Source organism: Heterodontus francisci, chromosome 38 (assembly GCF_036365525.1).
Source record: "Heterodontus francisci isolate sHetFra1 chromosome 38, sHetFra1.hap1, whole genome shotgun sequence".
Lineage (NCBI taxonomy): Eukaryota > Metazoa > Chordata > Chondrichthyes > Heterodontiformes > Heterodontidae > Heterodontus > Heterodontus francisci.
In genome coordinates this window covers 20,748,049-20,765,756 of record NC_090408.1, presented here as the reverse complement: position 1 = coordinate 20,765,756, position 17,708 = coordinate 20,748,049, and the positions used below count along the sequence as shown (strand labels likewise).

General features: G+C 41.2%; 1 long non-coding RNA gene across 3 annotated transcripts in view; it reads left to right on the top strand.

The window, feature by feature from the left end:
* Positions 1-17,708, top strand: part of LOC137352411 (uncharacterized) — a 246,834-nt gene that overhangs the window by 116,810 nt on the left and 112,316 nt on the right. For all 3 annotated transcript variants that reach the window (XR_010969707.1, XR_010969705.1, XR_010969706.1), the window contains one exon: positions 1,207-1,345. This is a non-coding gene — a long non-coding RNA (uncharacterized lncRNA). The remainder of the gene's footprint in view (positions 1-1,206; positions 1,346-17,708) is intronic.

The window sequence follows — 17,708 nt, the reverse complement described above, 5'->3', positions numbered from 1 at the left end:
TAATGCTGAACCTTTATAAAGCTCTGGTTAGACCACGACTAGAGTATGGTGCCCAGTTCTGGTCACCACACTTCAGGACGGTCCTTGGGAGGGATCAGAGGAGATTTACCTGAAACCTGAAGCGTTCCAGGAATGAGAAAGTTTAGCTACATTATGTTGGAGAACCTGTGCTTGTTCTCCTTGGAGCAAAGGAGATTGAGGGGAGATCTGATAGAGGTGTACAAGATTAAGACGGGTTTTGATAAGATAGACAAAGAAGGGCTGTTCCCATCAGCTGATAGTACAAAGACTAGGGGACATTGATTTAACGTTTTGGGCAAGAGATAAGGGGGGATGTGAGGAATATCTTTCTTCTGCAGTGAGTGGTAATGAACTGGAACTTGCTGTCTACAAGGGTAGCAGAGACGATCAAAAGGAAGTTGCATAGGAACTTGAGGGAAATAACCATGCAGAGCTATAGGAATAGAGCGGGAGAATAGGACTAACTGAATTGCTCTACTGAGAGCTGGCAGGGACTCAATGGTACGCATGGCCTCCTTCTGTGCCATTATGTCACTATGTCATCACGTAGCTGGCAGCTTTCATGATTCCTGCCATTGATACCTGACTTTTCATTGTAGAATTATTTGAGAGTGAAGCTTTCTTTGGTGTGTGGCTGCTTCATGATTAAGGCTCTTTGTCTTTCTGCCCTTTATTTTTGTTCTCTTGGGGACATTTTCAGCTGCTCTTTATGGAGGTGGCTACGATCTGAAGTGGTGACTCAAACTACTGGGGTCAAATCCACCAAGTCCAGCCCAAAAACAATATCATCAAGTACATCAAGTCAAATGATACGTTATGGAGAGTGCTTTGGGGATTTTAAACATGTGTTTCCATTGTTTAGATTTTATGGAGGAGGGAGCTTATAGCACAGTCCTAAGAGAGTTGACTTAATCTTCATAACAAGCTGTGTTTTATATAACATTCCTACCACCCGTGGTAGACCTTTCAGAATGCAACAACAATAGGAAAGATTTAGAGGAAGAGGACGCAGTGAACTAACAACAACTAGCAGGGGTCATGGACATTTATAATGTTACAAGTCAGAAATATTTTATTTAAAGAGATATTCAGTTCTTTTGGCACATTTTGACTTACTATAATGTCATTTAGAGGTGAGGTCGGTGGCACTGTTTGACAACACTGTCTTTATTTTTTTTCTTTCAGCTTGTGCCAGCAGGAATGTGTCTCTTCCCAAGTCTGAGTTTGTGGAACCCACTAAATAGGCTTTCCTGTCTCCACCCTGAACAGACGAACAACACCAAAGCACTTTCCTCAGAGATGGTTCAGTTGTGGACATTTTGGGGTAGGTGTACACTCCTGTCGCTGATATGCCTTTACTAAAACCCTTTCTAGATGTCAGCTTTGGTTCCGTGGGGAGCACTCCTACCTCTGAATCAGAAAGCTAGTGGGTTCAAGCCCCATTCTGAAGCCTCAAATACATAATCTAGGCTACCACTTCAATGCAGTATAGACTGTTGGAGGTGTCACTTTTTTTTGGATGATTTGTTAAACCGAGATCTTGTCTGCCCTCTCAAGTGGACGGAAAAGAATCTAATTCACCGTTCAAAGAAGGCGGGGGATGTTCCTCCAGTGTCCTGACTAATATTTATCACTTGACCAACATCACTAAAACAGATTACCTAGCCAGTATCTCATTGTTGTTTGTGGGATCTTGCTGTGTGTACATTGGCAGCCATGTTCCCTCTATTACAAGAGTGATTACACTTCAAAGATAGTTCATTGCTTTGGGAGGTCCTGAGGTTGCGAAAAGCACAATATAACTGCAAGCTCTCTTTTTCTTATAGCACGCACTTAGGGCAGGAGATCATGAACAGTCTAGTTCTGCTTGCAAATAATATTTTCCAGTAAACGTAAGAAAAAGACTCAAACAGCACAGATGGTTTTTAGTTCCACCGATATACCTTTCAAAAATAAAATAGCTTTTGGTCCACTGTCAAACTGAATTGTTTTCAATGAAATATTTGTTGTCAGGCAAAAGGTGCCAACAAGAATCAAAGAAAGATAAAAGATAAATAAATTAACTTCAGTCAAAGTTCTGAAGTAACTTGAAAACAAACCCTATAAAACTGAAATTGTCTTATCCAGTTAGGTTTTGGATTTCAGAACTATATTGATCCCTTTTTAATGTAAAGTACTTCATTAAAATATATTACCTTATTGCAATGTTTTTGTTGTTCTTTTTTGGTTACTGCTGGTTCTTCTTTGGGAACCATCTCCAATTGCTGCATATTTTGGAGCAGGCACATTTTGTGCGTTCTTTGAATTCTTTGTGATGTGCGTAACAGATAAGACTCTTTGAGAGAAAGATGACTTGAGAACCAGCTGATGAATGGACCTTTGGTGTTATGATTCAGTGGTCATCTTCATTCCTTCCAGTAGCCATTCGTTCCAGTAGACAAGGTGCCATTGTTTTTGATCTCTCTAAAGTCAGCAGAAGATCCTATCAGGTCTACTTTCCTGTGGAATCTTTTGTCCCTGTTGCCAGCAAAAGGAAAAGGTGCAGACCTTATTGAGGAGCATCCATAACGCTGTACTTTCAAGTTTTTGCTTATCTTTATCCTGGTTTGGGAGCTTGACCTCTCTTCTTCCCCAGCACCATGCCTTGAGGTGTCCATCCTATTGCGACCTGCCACTTCTTTTTGTTGAGGATGTTGCTTCCCTTTTAAAGCTGGACGGCTCATCATTCAGCAATGGCTTCCAAGTGCCAATTAATATGGGTTAGTTTACCTTTTGCCTATTCTACCACAATAGCAACAACAAATTGCCTTTAACTCAGTGCAACTTCCCAAAGTGCTTCACATGAGCATTATCACACAATTTGACACTGAACTACAGAGGTAAATATTTAAACAGGTGATGAAGAGCTTGGGCAAAGAGGTAGATTTTTAAGGAGAGTCTTAAAGGAGAAGAGTTAGAGAGGTGGAGCGGTTTACCCAAGGGAACTCAAGAGCTTAGGGCTGAGACAGCTGAATGCATGGCCACCAAAGGAAGGGTGAAGGAAATTAGATATGTACAATTCTACTTTTTTTTATAGTTGAAAGCAGTGGTTTTGATACATCATGTGACATTATTTTAAAGCCTATTTTCTCCCTTAGCTGAGACATCTCAGTAGGGTTGTCTAAATGTTGTGGTGCTTTCTTTTCTAGATTTTATTGGTTCCATTACAAGAAACATCATATTCTGATGGCTAGATCCCTTTTACATAAAATTACATAGAGATTACAAAATGGAAACACGCTGTTCTGCTCAACCAGTCCATATTGGTATTTATCCTTCATACATAGACTACATAGACTTAGATGTAGAGTTGATGTTAAAGAAGATGTTTCTATTTGGGTGGGTGTACAAAACTAGGGACAATAAATACCAGTTAGTCACTAATAAATGAAATAAAGAACTCAGGAGAAACATCTTTACGCAGAAAGTAGTTAGAATGTAGAACTTGCTACATGGAGTAGTTGACACAAATTGCATTGGTGCCTTTAAGAGAAAACTAGATACATATATGAGGGATAAAGACAGAAAATTCTAAAATACTCAGCAGGTCTGGAATCATCTGTGAAGAGAGAAACAGAGTTAATGTTTCAGGTCAATGACCCTTCATCAGAACTGGGAAAAATTAGAAACATAATAGATTTTGAGCAAGTGAAAGGATGGGAAGAAGAACAAAAGTGAATGTCTGTGATAGTGTGACAGGCAGGAGAGATTAAATAACAATAAGTTTCATGGTGCAAAGACAAAGAGAGTGGTAATGGGATAAGTAAAGAACAAAAGATGTGTCTAGAGGAGGTGTGAATGGTGGAATCCTGAATAGCTGCCATCCAAAAGCAAAGTAAAGGAAATAAGAGAGAAATGAGAGAGAGAAAAGCAAACCAGCAAAGTGACATGAAACAAAATGGGGACAGAGGCTATGATGTAAAATTGTTGAACACAATATTGAGTCCAGAAGGCTGTAAAGGGTCCAGTCAAAAGATTAGGTGCTGTTCCTTGAGCTTCATTGGAACACTGCAGCAGGCTAAGGACAGTAAGGTCAGAGTGGGAGCAAGATGAAGAATTAAAGTGACAGGTGACCGGAAATTCAGTGTTGCATTTGCAGATTGAATGGAGGTGTTCTGCGGTCACCCAGTCTGTATTTGGCGTCCACAATGCAAAGGAGACTGCATCGTGAACAGCAAATACAATATACTAAATTGAACAGCGATTTACAAGTACTTTTTTCAATCTAGTATATTGTATTCGCTGCCCACGATGTGGTTTGCAGAACACCTTCATTCAGTCCATAAACGTGACCCAAGCTTCCAGTCACCTGTCATTTTAATTCTCCACCTTGCTCCCGCTCTTATCTTTCTGTCCTTGGCCTGCTGCAGTGTTCCAATGAAGCTCAATGTAAGCTCAAGGAACAGCACCTAATCTTTTGACTGGACTAAGAGCTACGGAGCCAAGCGAAAATAGAGCTGAAGTGCAGATTAGCGATGATCTAATTGAATGGCGAGGCAGACCTGAGCACCTGAATGGCCTACTCCTGTTCCTAATATCACTATGTTAATATGTAATGATTAATGTGCACAGTGAACAGAACCTTTCATGTTGCTCCACTTGTTGGCCACTTTCAAGCACTATTTTGACACAATCATATTCAGTGTCCATTTCCAGAAGCAATGTGCACTATTCATGTGTGTTGAAATTATATTTGTGTTTGATGTGATTGACCAGCAGTGCAATTTACAGTTTGTGACATAAAAGAACATTTTAACACCACGTTGCAATAAAATGCAGACTGAAGTTTCATTGAGACAATGCAAATTGCCAATATAAAAAAAACTGTTTTATGCCTCATGTCTGTCTTCAATTTTATTCAATTACAATTTTGTTCTAATAATACTTTAACATCTACTTCTTGTTGCCTACAATCTACAAGATTCTATAGACTCTGGAACAGTTCCTACAGATTGGAGGGTAGCTAATGTAACCCCACTATTTAAAAAGGGAGGTAGAGAGAAAACAGGGAATTCTTGACCAGTCAGCCTGACGTCGGTAGTGGGGAAAATTCTAGAGTCCATTATCAAAGATTTTATAGCAGAGCACTTGGAGAACTGTGGTAGAATCGGACAGAGTCAGCATGGATTTACGAAAGGGAAATCATGCTTGACAAATTTACTAGAATTCTTCGAGGATGTAACTAGTAGAGTTGATGAGGGGGAGCCAGTGGATGTGGTTTATTTGGACTTTCAGAAGGCTTTCGACAAAGTCCCACATAAGAGATTAGCATGTAAAATTAAAGCACATGGGATTGGGGGTAGTGTATTGCGATGGGTAGAAAATTGGTTGGCAGACAGGAAACAAAGAGTAGGAATAAACGGATCTTTTTCCGAATGGCAGGCAGTGACTAGTGGGGTACCACAGGGATCGGTGCTAGGACTCCAGCTATTCACAATATGTATAAATGATTTAGATGAGGAAACTAAATGTAATATCTCCAAATTTGCAAATGACACAAAACTGGGTGGGAGGGTGAGTTGTGAAGAGGATGCAGAGAGGCTTCAGGATGATTTGGACAAGTTGAGTGAGTGGGCAAATGCATGGCAGATGCAGTATAATGTGGATAAATGTGAGGTTATCCACTTTGGTAACAAAAACAGGAAGGCAGATTATTATCTGAATGGCTACAAACTGCGAGAGGGGAATATGCAATGAGACCTGGGTGTTCTCGTACACCAGTCGCTGAAGGTAAGCATGCAGGTGCAACAGGCGGTAAAAAAGGCAAATGGTATAAAAACAAGAAATGCTGGAAATACTCAGCAGGTCTGGCAGCATCTGTGGAGAGAGAAGCAGAGTTAACATTTCGGGTGAGTGACCCTTCTTCAGAACTGGCAAATATTAGAAATGCCAAAGGTTATAAGCAAGTAAAATGGGGGTGGGGCAAGAGATAACAAAGAAGAAGGTGTAGATTGGACAAGGCCACAGAATAGCTGACCAAAAGGTCATGGAGCAAAGGCAAACAATCTGTTAATGGTATGTTGAAAGACAAAGCATTAGTACAGATAGGGTGTTAACGGACTGAAGATTGAACAGCAGCAAGTACAAACATGAAAAAAAGTGGGTAAGCAAACTGAACAAACTAAGATGAAATGAAATAAACATACAAATAACTGTAAAAAAATGTAAAAAAGAAAAAATTACTAAAAGTAAAAGTAAAATGGGGGGCCTGTCATGCTCTGAAATTATTGAACTCAATGTTCAGTCCGGCAGGCTGTAGTGTGCCTAATCGGTAAATGAGATGCTATTCCTTGAGTTTGCGTTGATGTTCACTGGAACACTGCAGCAAGCTCAAGATAGAGATGTGAGCATTTTATTTTAAGGCAACTGGTATGTTGGCCTTCATAGCGAGAGGATTCGGTACAGGAGCAGGGATGTCTTGCTGCAATTATACAGGGCCTTGGTGAGGCCACACCTGGAATATTGTGTGCCGTTTTGGTCTGCTTATCTGAGGAAGAATGTTTGTGCAATAGAGGGAGTGCAGAGAAGGTTTACCAGACAGGATGGCGGGACTGACGTATGAGGAGAGATTGAGTCGGTTAGGATTATATTTGCTGGAGTTCAGAAGAGTGAGTGGAATCTCATAGAAACCTATAAAATTCTAACAGGACTTGACAGGGTAGATGCAGAAAGGATGTTCCCGATGGTGAGGGAGTCCAGAACCAGAGGTCATAGTCTAAGTATACGGGGTAAACCTTTCAGGACTGAGATGAGGAGAAATTTCTTCACCCAGAGAGTGGAGAGCCTGTGGAATTCACTACCACGGAAAGCAGTTGAGACCAAAACATTGTATGTTTTCAAGAAGGAATTAAATGTAGCTCTGGGCACCACACTATAGGAAGGATGTGATTGCACTGGAGTGTTTGCAGAGGAGATTCACCAGGATATGAAGAGAGACTGAAAAGGCTAGGGTTGTTTTCCTTAGAGCAGAGAAGGCTGAGGGGGGGACATGATTGAGGTATACAAAATTATGAGGGGCATTGATAGATTAGATAGGAAGAAACTTTTTCCCTTTGTGGAGGGGTCAATAACCAGGGGGCATAGATTTAAGGTAAGGGGCAGAAGGTTGAGTGGGGATTTGAGGAAAAGTTTTTTCACCCAGAGGGTGGTTGGAATCTGGAATGCACTGCCTGAAGAGGTGGTAGAGGCAGGAATCCACTACATTTAAGAAGTATTTAGATGAGCACTTGAAATGCCATAGCATACAAAGCTATGGGCCAAGTGCTGGAAAATGGGATTAGAATAGGTAGCTGCTTGATGGCCGGCACAGACATGATGGGCCGAAGAGCCTGTTTCTGTGCTGTATGATTCTATGACTCTCGGGGTGAAAGGGATCAAAGGATATGGGGGGGAAAGCGGATGATCAGCCATGATCATATTGAATGGCAGAGAGGCTCAAAGGGCCTACTCTGCTCCTATTTTCTATGTGTCTCTGATTCTATGTTTTTTTGGGAGGCCTGCCAAGATAGCATTGGAATAGTTGAGTCTGCAGGTAACAAAAGCATGGATGAGGTTTTCAGCAGCAGAGGAGTTGCAAACTCTTTCACTGCTCTAAAACTAACGTGGCTTTTTGAGTCTGGCAAGTCAGAGATTTGTCTCCAAAAAGACCAACACAGGTTTGTCCAACTCCTGTTAGTCCTTTCAGGTAAGAAAATTCCATCAACTGCCTGTTGGATAATGAACACAATTCAGCAAAGGAGCAGGAGTAGACCATTCAGCCCCTCAAGTCTGTTCCCCCATTCAATTAGATTATGTATCTTAACTACATCCACCCACCTTGATTTGGTAACTCTAACTAACTTTTGCCTAACAACAACCTACTGATCTTAGTTTGGAAATTTTTTCAAGTTACTGAGCCTCAAAGCTTGTTGGGAGAGAGTTCCAGATTTCCACCACCTTATGCATGAAGAAGTACTTTCTGACATCACCCCTGAATGACCTAGCTCTAATTTAAAGGTTGTACTCCCTTGTTCTGCACTCTTCCATCAGAGGAAATAATGTCTGCCTATCTGCCCTATTAAATCCTTGTAACATTTTAAACACTTCAATTAGATTACCCCTTAATCTTCTAATATTTTATACTCAAGGGAATGCAAGCCTAGTGTGTGCGTGTGTGCATGTATATATACATAAAAGCATGTATTTGGTACACAGTGAATCTTGTACACTATTTGAGTCTTCAACATGCTATCATGGGGAGGTTTAAATAACAGAAATCAGTACATATAAAATGAGACAAAATATCCAAAAATCCAAAATGTTGGGCTTTTTCTAACATTCCGCTGAAATAAGTATCATTTCTGATCCTACCATTTTATTTAAAACTTTCAGTCCCAAATTAGCATAACTGACCTTCCAGTCAGTTATTAGTCGAAGTTTTAAAATGCCACAGTGTTTCAGAAGAGAAGGAGACTGTATTGGTCCCACTGACAGACACTCTACTTTCATTAGTGTGTTTTACAACTGTATGACATTCTTAATCATTTACAGGTCTGGTTTTGATCAGCAGTATTCATTCTCAACATCCCAACTTGTGTGAAGTTGTTGCTTTATTTTGCTCATTACAGTACAGCAAGATGACAGTGGTGTGTAATGATGGTTACATAAGCATGTCTAACATCTTGGATAAGATGGGACTTAATTATATTATATAACTGCTGTTGGAAGCTTCTGCAAACAAGCCTTTGGCCACATGTTGGCAATGTGTTTTTCACAAATTCCATTCCTGTCTACATTTCTTTCAAGAGATGTGTACACATGCCATCTGATTTACCAAGTTTAGTAATACATTAATTGAATTCTATTGCAAATTAAGCTGAAACCACTATTAGCTTCCAAAGTCTCTGGTATTCACATGACGTCTTAGAAAGAATTCAAGCCTGCGTTATTACAACATGTTTCACAAACTGGCTCTTTTGTCCACATTGCATCACTTTTTGCAAACAAGTGAAACAAGAAAGAAAATCATTCATATGAATTCTCTTTTGAATGACAATGACTTTAACAGATGTGGAAAAAATGCAAGGAATGCAGTAAACTTCTTTGCTCCATTTGCAGCCTCTTGTCTTTTCGAAAGAAAAACATGTGGAGTTTTTTTAATGGGTTTCGGATGAATTGGAGGGTTGATGTTGTGAACAGAATGTCATCTTTAAGGATATTCAATTACATTTCATTACTCTAAAAGATTATTAATCTTTGTTGACAATAATAAGATGGAATCCTGAAATGAACATAAACCCACATTTGCAGTTAAACAAGAGACTTAATCATGGCCTTGTCCTATATTTTGGTTTAATTTTGAGGGAAGGATGCCTTTTTGTTATGCCTTGAATTTTGTAAAATATTAAATTGGAAGTGTTGCAATATATTGCATCAATCAATAAAGACCACACTTGTGAATAATCAGAGTTCGGTGTTGCAGTACGAGGTTCCAGTCCTGAACAGGAAATAGCAAGAAAGAAAGACTTGCATTTATATAGCACCTTTCATGACCTCAGGACGTGCCAAAGTGCTTTACAGCCAATGAAGTACTTTTGAAGTGTAGTCACTGTTGTAATGTAGGAAAATGCAGCAGCCAATTTGCATGCAGAAAGCTCCCACAAACAGCAATGTGTTAATGACCAGATAGTTTGTTGGTGTTGATTGAGGAATAAATATTGGCCAGGATGTAATGAGAAGTTTTTTATGTTGTCTGATGCAATATAAATGAGATGTGTGGAGTTCAGTTGATTGAAGATCTCAAACAGGTTTATTAACAGTGCAGAGCTAACCATTTACATGATTTGCCTCTTGGTGTTCCAGTTACAGAGTGAGACTGGCATGTAGTCACATGACTGCATCCTAGCACTCAGCTCAATAGCATACTAAGATCTTAAAGGTACATTATCCCCTTTTTTTAGCAGTGTTTCCTGCACCTCAGAGAATTTGGAAAGGTGATGGCTTGGCAGAGTCATCCGCACTTGTCTGCCAAACATGATTTCTGCTGGCGACGGTAAGCCCATATCCATGGGCTGGATTCTATAGAACTCTCAATGTCGGGATCCATGCGGGGTGGGGGGGCGGGGCCTGAACAACAGACACTTGCTCAAAACCTTACTGTCCAAAACAAGGCAATAACCTTCTTCAATCATATTCTGACAATGTGCATTTTAGTTTATACCTTTTCCTTCTTTTATCTTTCCCAATGCTGAATCTTATTTCTTATGATTCCTTGTTAAGTCACCTTGGGATTAATTTTAACTTTGGAGGAAAGTGTAAAATGGCCAATATCAAATAAGCCGCCAGTTGCACATTTCACCTGATTTTCATTTCCGTTGCAGTGAAGAGAATTGAAAATCGGACAGATGTATGACAGGCAGCTGATTCGTTGTCGGTCGTTTTACACTATCCTCCACAATCAACATTAGCCCCCTCGTTTATTTTAATATGGTGCAGAATCTTATTTTTGGTTGAAGAGAAATATTCTGCTCATAAAATGAAGTGACAGTGTGCTGGAGACTCAGCCTAGTACGTTCATCTTTTACCGAACCCTTTGAGAATGCAAGTGAACATGAAAAAATGTTACTGACTGGACATGAACTATTTTTCCTGATCTCTCATGCTTCTGTTGTTCGCAGACAGGAGTATGCAAAGGAATTTGTTATAAGGATACAGACCATCACTTAATCATTAAGGGCCACTGGATGTGGTATAATAGGAATTATTGTAGGGACACAGCAAAGGGACAAAGTGCATAATGGAATAGATACTTATCTTCAACTTGTCTGTGAGGTGACACCCTATCAGGATTGATAACCCTTCCTGTGGACAGACTGATAATTACTTGAAAACCTGCTTGAAATCCTTTCTACGCACCTGCAATAATAAGGCGCCCACATGTTATCTCTTTGTAATGCACAGTTGATAGTTTGAAGTCCAATCACTGTATCCCACATGGATCTTGAGTTTCAGTCAGATAAGTCTAAGCCTCTGTAACTGACTGATCCTTTCTCTAAAGCCTACAACAATAATGCAGCATGAAATATATACAACGTGACAAAGATTTAAGAAAAAAAAAATCTATGCACAATTATTTAAATAAGAACATATTTACCATTGATGCACAGATATTGTACCAAGGATCATCAATAAGGAAATGGAATTATAAGCAGACTATTATTAATTCTCTTGCTCATTTTATCTATCATGTTGAAAACATTAATGGATATCCAGTGGCTTTGTCAGCACATTTGAATTTACTTCAGGGTGCATTTTTTTTTATTCCTTTGTGGGATTGTGAGCGTCACTGGCTAGGTGATCATTTCTTGCCCATCCCTAATTGCCCTTCAAATGAGTGGCTTGCTAGGCCATTTCAGAGAGCATTTTTTTAAGTGTCAACTACATTGTTGTGGGTCTGCAGTCACATGTTGGCCTGACCAGGTAAGGATGGCAGATTTCCTTCCCTAAACGACATTAGTGAACCAGATGGGTTTTTACGACAATCGACAATGGCTTCATGGTCACCATTAAACTAGCTTTTAATTCCAGATTTATTAATTGAATTCAAATTTCACCATCCGTTATGTTGGAATTCAAACCCATGTCCCCAGAGCATTAACCTGGGCTCTAGATTACTAGTCCATTATTCAAGAAGGGTAGTAGGGATAACCCAGGTAATTACAGGCCAGTGAGTCTAACATCAGTGGTAGGGAAACTATTGGAAAAAAATCTGAGGGATAGGATTAATCTCCACTTGGAGAGGCAGGGATTAATCAGGGATAGTCAGGTGTGATTGAACTGGAGAAGATGCAGAGGAGATTCACCAGGATGTTGCCTGGGCTGAAGCATTTCAGCTATGAAGAGAGACTGGATAGGCTAGGGTTGTTTTCCTTACAGCAGAGAAGGCTGAGGGGGGAATCTGATTGAGGTATACAAAATTATGAGGGGCATTGATAGAATAGATAGGAAGAAACTATTTCCCTTAGCGGAGGGGTCACTAGCCAGGGGGCATAGATTTAAGGTGAGGGGCAGGAGGTTCAGAGGGGATTTAAAAAATAATTTTCACCCTGAGGGTGGTTGGAATCGGGAGCACACTGCCTGCAGGGATGGTAGAGGCAGGAACCCTCAAACATTTAAGAAGTATTTAGATGAGCACTTGAAACGCCATAGCATACAAGGTTACGGGCCAAGTGCTGGAAAATGGGATTAGAATAGATAAGTGCTTGATGGCCGGTGGATAATGGGGATCCTGTAGGTGTAGTTTATCTGGACTTCCAGAAGGTATTTGATAAGGTGCCGCACAAAAGGTTAATACACAAGGTAAGTTCACATGGGGTTAGGGGCAATATATTAGCTTGGATAGAGGATTGGCTAACCAACAGAAAACAAAGAGTCGGGATAAATGGGTCCTTTTCTGGTTGGCAAGATGTAACTAGTGGGGTGCCTCAGGGTTCGGTCCTTGGGTCCTAACTATTTATAATCTATATAAATTACTTGGATGCAGGGATAGAAGATACTTTAGCCAAATTTGCAGATGACACTAAAATAGGTGGGACAGTAAGTTGCAATAAAGAAATAAGAAATCGACAAATGGATATGGACCACAATTTGGCAGATGGATCTTAACGTGGATAAGTGTGAGGTTATCCATTTTGGTCAGCAGAATAGAAAGGCAAATTATTATCTAAATGGAGAGAAACGTCAGAGTGCTTCGGTGCAGAGGGCTCTGGATGTCCTCGTGCATGAATTGCAGAAAACTAGTTTGCAGGTACAGCAGGTGCTAAGGAAGGCAAATGGAATTTTGGCATTTATTGCAAAAGGAATAGAGTATAAAAGTAGGGAAGTGTTGCTGCAACTGTACAAGGCATTGGTGAGACAGCACCTGGAGTACTGCATACAGTTTTGGTCCCCTTACTTGAGAAAGGATGTAGTTGCATTGGAGGCAGTTCAGAGGAGGTTCACCAGATTGATTCCAGAGATGGGGGGTTTGTCTTATGAAGAGAGATTGAGCAGTTTAGGCCTTTACTCTCTGGAGTTTAGAAGAATGAGAGGAGATCTAATTGAGGTATATAAGATGATTAAGGGAATTGACAAAGTAGACATAGAGAGGATGTTTCCTCTTGTGGGGCAATCTAGAACAAGAGGTCATAGTTTTAGGATAAGGAGTAGCAGATTTAAAACAGAGATGAGGAGAAATTACTTCTCTCAAAGGGTCGTGAATCTGTGGAATTCTCTACCACAGAGTGTGATGGATGCTGGGACATTGGGTAAATTTAAGGAGGAGATAGACAGATTTTTAATTAGAAATGGGTTGAAGGGCTATGGAGAACAGGCTGGAAAGTGGAGTTGAGGCCAAGATGAGATCAGCCATGATCGTATTGAATGGCGGAGCAAGCTCGAGGGGCTGAATTGCCTACTCCTGCTCCTAGTTCTTATGCTGTTATGTTCACAGACACGATGAACCAAAGGGCCTGTTTCTGTGCTGTATAACTCTATGACTCTATGACTCCAGTGACAGTAGCACTATGCCACCGCCTCCCCTTAACGCATTAGTACAGGTACAGCTGTCGGAATAGATATGGGGATCTGCAGTTCTGGGGCTGATGACACTTCATGTAGTGGTAGAATTGTGCAGCTGTAGGCTGACTGTGTGGTAATACCAAATAAGGAGTCCAGGACAGACATAGCAAATTTAGTGAAACATGGATCAACATGGGTGTTATGAACACTGGACTTTGTAACTTGATCATATTTTAAAAATTGAGATTTTACAATGTTTAAGATGGAGTCCCACTCTGCGAAAGGACAAGACGGATCAAAAACTTTTTTTTTTTAAAAAGAGACTTCGGGGAAACACCTTAAGAAAAATGGGTTTCGCCCTCTCAGACTTTCAGGTTGTAAAGCAAGGAGTCAGTGATTCTGAAGATGCAAATGTACCAAGCAGCTGTTAACACGTGGGAACAATGGAAGGCCCAGGTAGCTCTGTGAAACCAGACTTCTGGTCTTTGCATATTGGAACAGGATAATTGTCAATATTGACTTTTGAGTCCAGATAAATTTAACAGATTTTCTAAAGGCAGACAGGCTGTAAGAAGAGAACCCAGTGGTTGCAGCCTGAGAGCAGGCTGTAGGAAGAGAACCAGTGGTGGCAGCCTCAAGAGAGAGAGAGAAGGGGCAACTGCTCTCAGAAGCCTGACACAGTAAAAGACTGTGAAGACTTGAACCTGTTTTGAATGTTGAAGCTTGTGGAGTAGAAGACCAGCAGGATCACCAGAAATTACTTTATTCGCGGACATCCAGGTCGGAAATGCTCAGAGAAATGAGCTAAGTGGAGATTGATTTTTTTCAATGACCTGGGAAATCCAACCCATTGCAAGTGGGAGGAGCTTGGAATGTTTAACTGCAAAAGATTTCACCATAAAAAAGGATTGTGTAATTTATAAATATGGTGTGACATTTTCAAGTATTTTAATAAGTAAAGATAATACTTTTCTTTGTATTCTGGAGTAACAGCTACTTAGAAAGTACTATTTAGTGATTTCTTTTAGTTTAATTGTTATAATAAAAGTCCAAAAATGTGAAATCCTGTCATATAATTTTTTTAATTGGTCTGGGGGTTTATATCTTGTATTTTAACATTAACGGTCTTGCTGAAGTCATAACAATGGGTTAAACACAGAATGATGTCTGGAGAAAGAGAAAGTATCAATATATTTGAAAGGTTTTACAAATTGCCGTGTCGGAAAGCGGTTGGATAAATCTTTGGTCTTTTCATGACCATCAGCTTGTGACCCCTCCCTAAATAACTCATCCAACATCAAATACTCATCAAAAATGGAAATTTGAGTTATCAGCACAAGAAGAGGCGTGGTTTGTATAGTTAATTAACACTGATTCTTTTTTTACCTTATGATTCTTTTATTTCTAATAGTTGGCTTCCCATTTGGTCAAGCTCTTTTGCTTGGCCTTTGACCTATTTAGTGCGCTTCTTCAGTTGCATGTTTGTGTGATTGGTTCAGTGGTGCTGGGCCCTGACATTTCCAGTTGTATAATAAGTATTGTAGGTTTCATGCTGTTTCATCGATCATGTTTGTTTCAGCAACATGATTAGCTTGTCAGTTATGTGCAGAGAAATGATTCAATGGGTGGCCTGATGCTGTGCATTAGTGACTTGTGTCATAGGCTGGGGGGTATGGATTGACATCCCAGGCTAAGCTGACAAGGCACAATTCAGTACCCCTTGCTGGTTGGCATTTAGAATGGGGTTGGAAGTACCTTTCAATCACCATCTGGCCTCCCATCCTTAGTGAGGGAAGTAGATGTGGGGAAAAACTGATGATAATCAAGAATCCAATATTTATCCATTGACATCCATGACCAGCTATGTCACAAACAAATGTATTGTTTGTTTGTAGTTAAATGGCACAAGGGATAAATATCAGAGTGGAAAGATCACAGGCAGGTTTTGTTTTACCATAATTGTAAACACAGTTTATGAATGTTATTAATCCCACAAAGATAGGGAGGGGCAAGGCCATGCAGGAATTTGAAAACAAGAATAAGAATTTTAAAATTCAATGTGGTTGACTCTGAAATGACCTCTGAAATGTCCTAGCAAGCCACTCAGTTCAAGGGCAATTAGGGATGGGCTACAAATACAGGCCTAGCCAGTGATGCCCACATCCCATGAATGAATAAAAAAAATAAGAATTTTAAAATCGATGCATTGCTTATCCAGAGCCAATGTAAGTCAGTGAGCACAGAGGAGATGGGTGAACGGGAGGGACTTGGTGCAAGTTAGGACAGAGGCAGCAGAGTTTTGAATGACTGTCAGCCGCGGCTCAGTCGATAGCACTCTCACCTCTGAGTCAGAAGGTTGTGGTGTCGTGTCACACGCCAGGACTGGAGGACAACATTCTAGGCTGACACTCAATGCAGTACTGAAGGAGCACTGCACTGTCTGAGGTGCTGTCTTTCGGATGAGATGTTGAAACTAAGGCCCAGTCCCTCTCAGGTGGATGCAAAAGATCCTATGGAATTATTTCAAAGAAGAGCAGGGGAGTTGTCTGTGATTCTGGCCACTGTTTATTCCTCAATTAACACCACTGCCTGAGAATGTGGTGGAGGAAGATTCAATGAAGGCCTTCAAAAGAGAATTGGATAATTATCTGAAGAGGAAGAAAATTGCAGGACTATGGGGAAAAGGCACGGGAAATGGACTAGGTGAGTTGCTCTTGCAGAGAGCTGGCACAGACATGATGGGTCAAATGGCCTCCTACTGTGCTGTAACCATTCTGTGATACAAAAACAAATTTTGCTGTGCTTAAGTTAGCTGCTGCATTTCCTACATTGCAACATTGACAACACTTCAAAAATAATTCATTTGCTGTAAAGTACTTTGGGATATTCGGTGCTCATGAAAGGCACTATATAAATGAAAATCTTTCTTTATTTTCTCAAGTTTCTGGAAGGTAGAACTAGGGACCCCACCAGGTGTGCGTTAGAATAGCAAAGACCAGAGGTAACAAGGGCATGGATGAGGGTTTCAGCATCAGATGAGCTGAGACAGGGCAGAAATGGACAATGGTAGTGAGGTGGAAGTAGGCTGCCTTGTTGATGAAGCCCATATGGGGTCAGCTCAGGGTCAAATACGATGCCAAGGTTGTAAGCAGTCTAGTTGAGCCTCAGACAATTGCCAGGGAGGGAAATGAAATCAGTGTCTGGGGAATGGAGTTTGTGGTGGCAACGAAAGACAATGGGCTGGATTTTAGCATCAGCGGATGGGACTTTGACACCAACGTAAAAGTCAGTGGCAAACCCGCTTCCGCCTAGGCCGGGGATCCGACCGTATTTTACGGGTCCCTGGGCTTTAATTGTCCCGTGGCCTCAGTGAGCTGCCAGCCAATCAGCAGCTCTTAGTCCCGGCAGCACCACTGGGAGCGGTGGTCACTGCTGGGACTGCAGCCCAGCCGACAAAGGAGGATGCCATACAGCCGGGATCCAAGGTAGGTTGTCGATGCCTCGCCGAGGGAATCAGGCATGCCCCGGCGAGCCAAGGGTGGGCGTTTAGGGGGAAGGGGAGCGTCCTGGGTCCCGGGTGTGGGTTGAGAGGTGGGGGCGGCCCTCAATCAGGCACCCTGTGCAAGACTGCCATGACACCACCCCCCCCCACCCCCACCACCCTGGCGCATGGAAAGGCCGGCAGCTATCGCTGGGTGGTAGGTGTTTGGAATTCACTGCCAGGAACAGTGGTGGAGGCAGAAACCCTCAACTCATTTAAAAGGTACATGGACATGCACCTGAAGTGCTGTAAACTGCAAGGATATGAACCAGGTACTGGAAGGTGGGATTAGATTGGGCAGCTAGATTTTTCAGCCAGCGCAGACACAATGGGCTGAATGGCCTCCTTCTGTGGTGAAATTTTTCTAAGGTTCTATGGTCTCCATATTTAGTTGGGGAAATTTCTGCTCAATCAGTGCTGGATGCTGGACAAGCAGCATGACAGAGGCATTGAATTGGTCCAGGTGGTGGTGAGGTAGCGTTGGGTGTTGTCAATGTATATATGGAACCTGATGTGTTTCTGTTAATGTCGCTGAGGGGTAACGTGTAAATGAGAAATAGGAGGGGCCCAA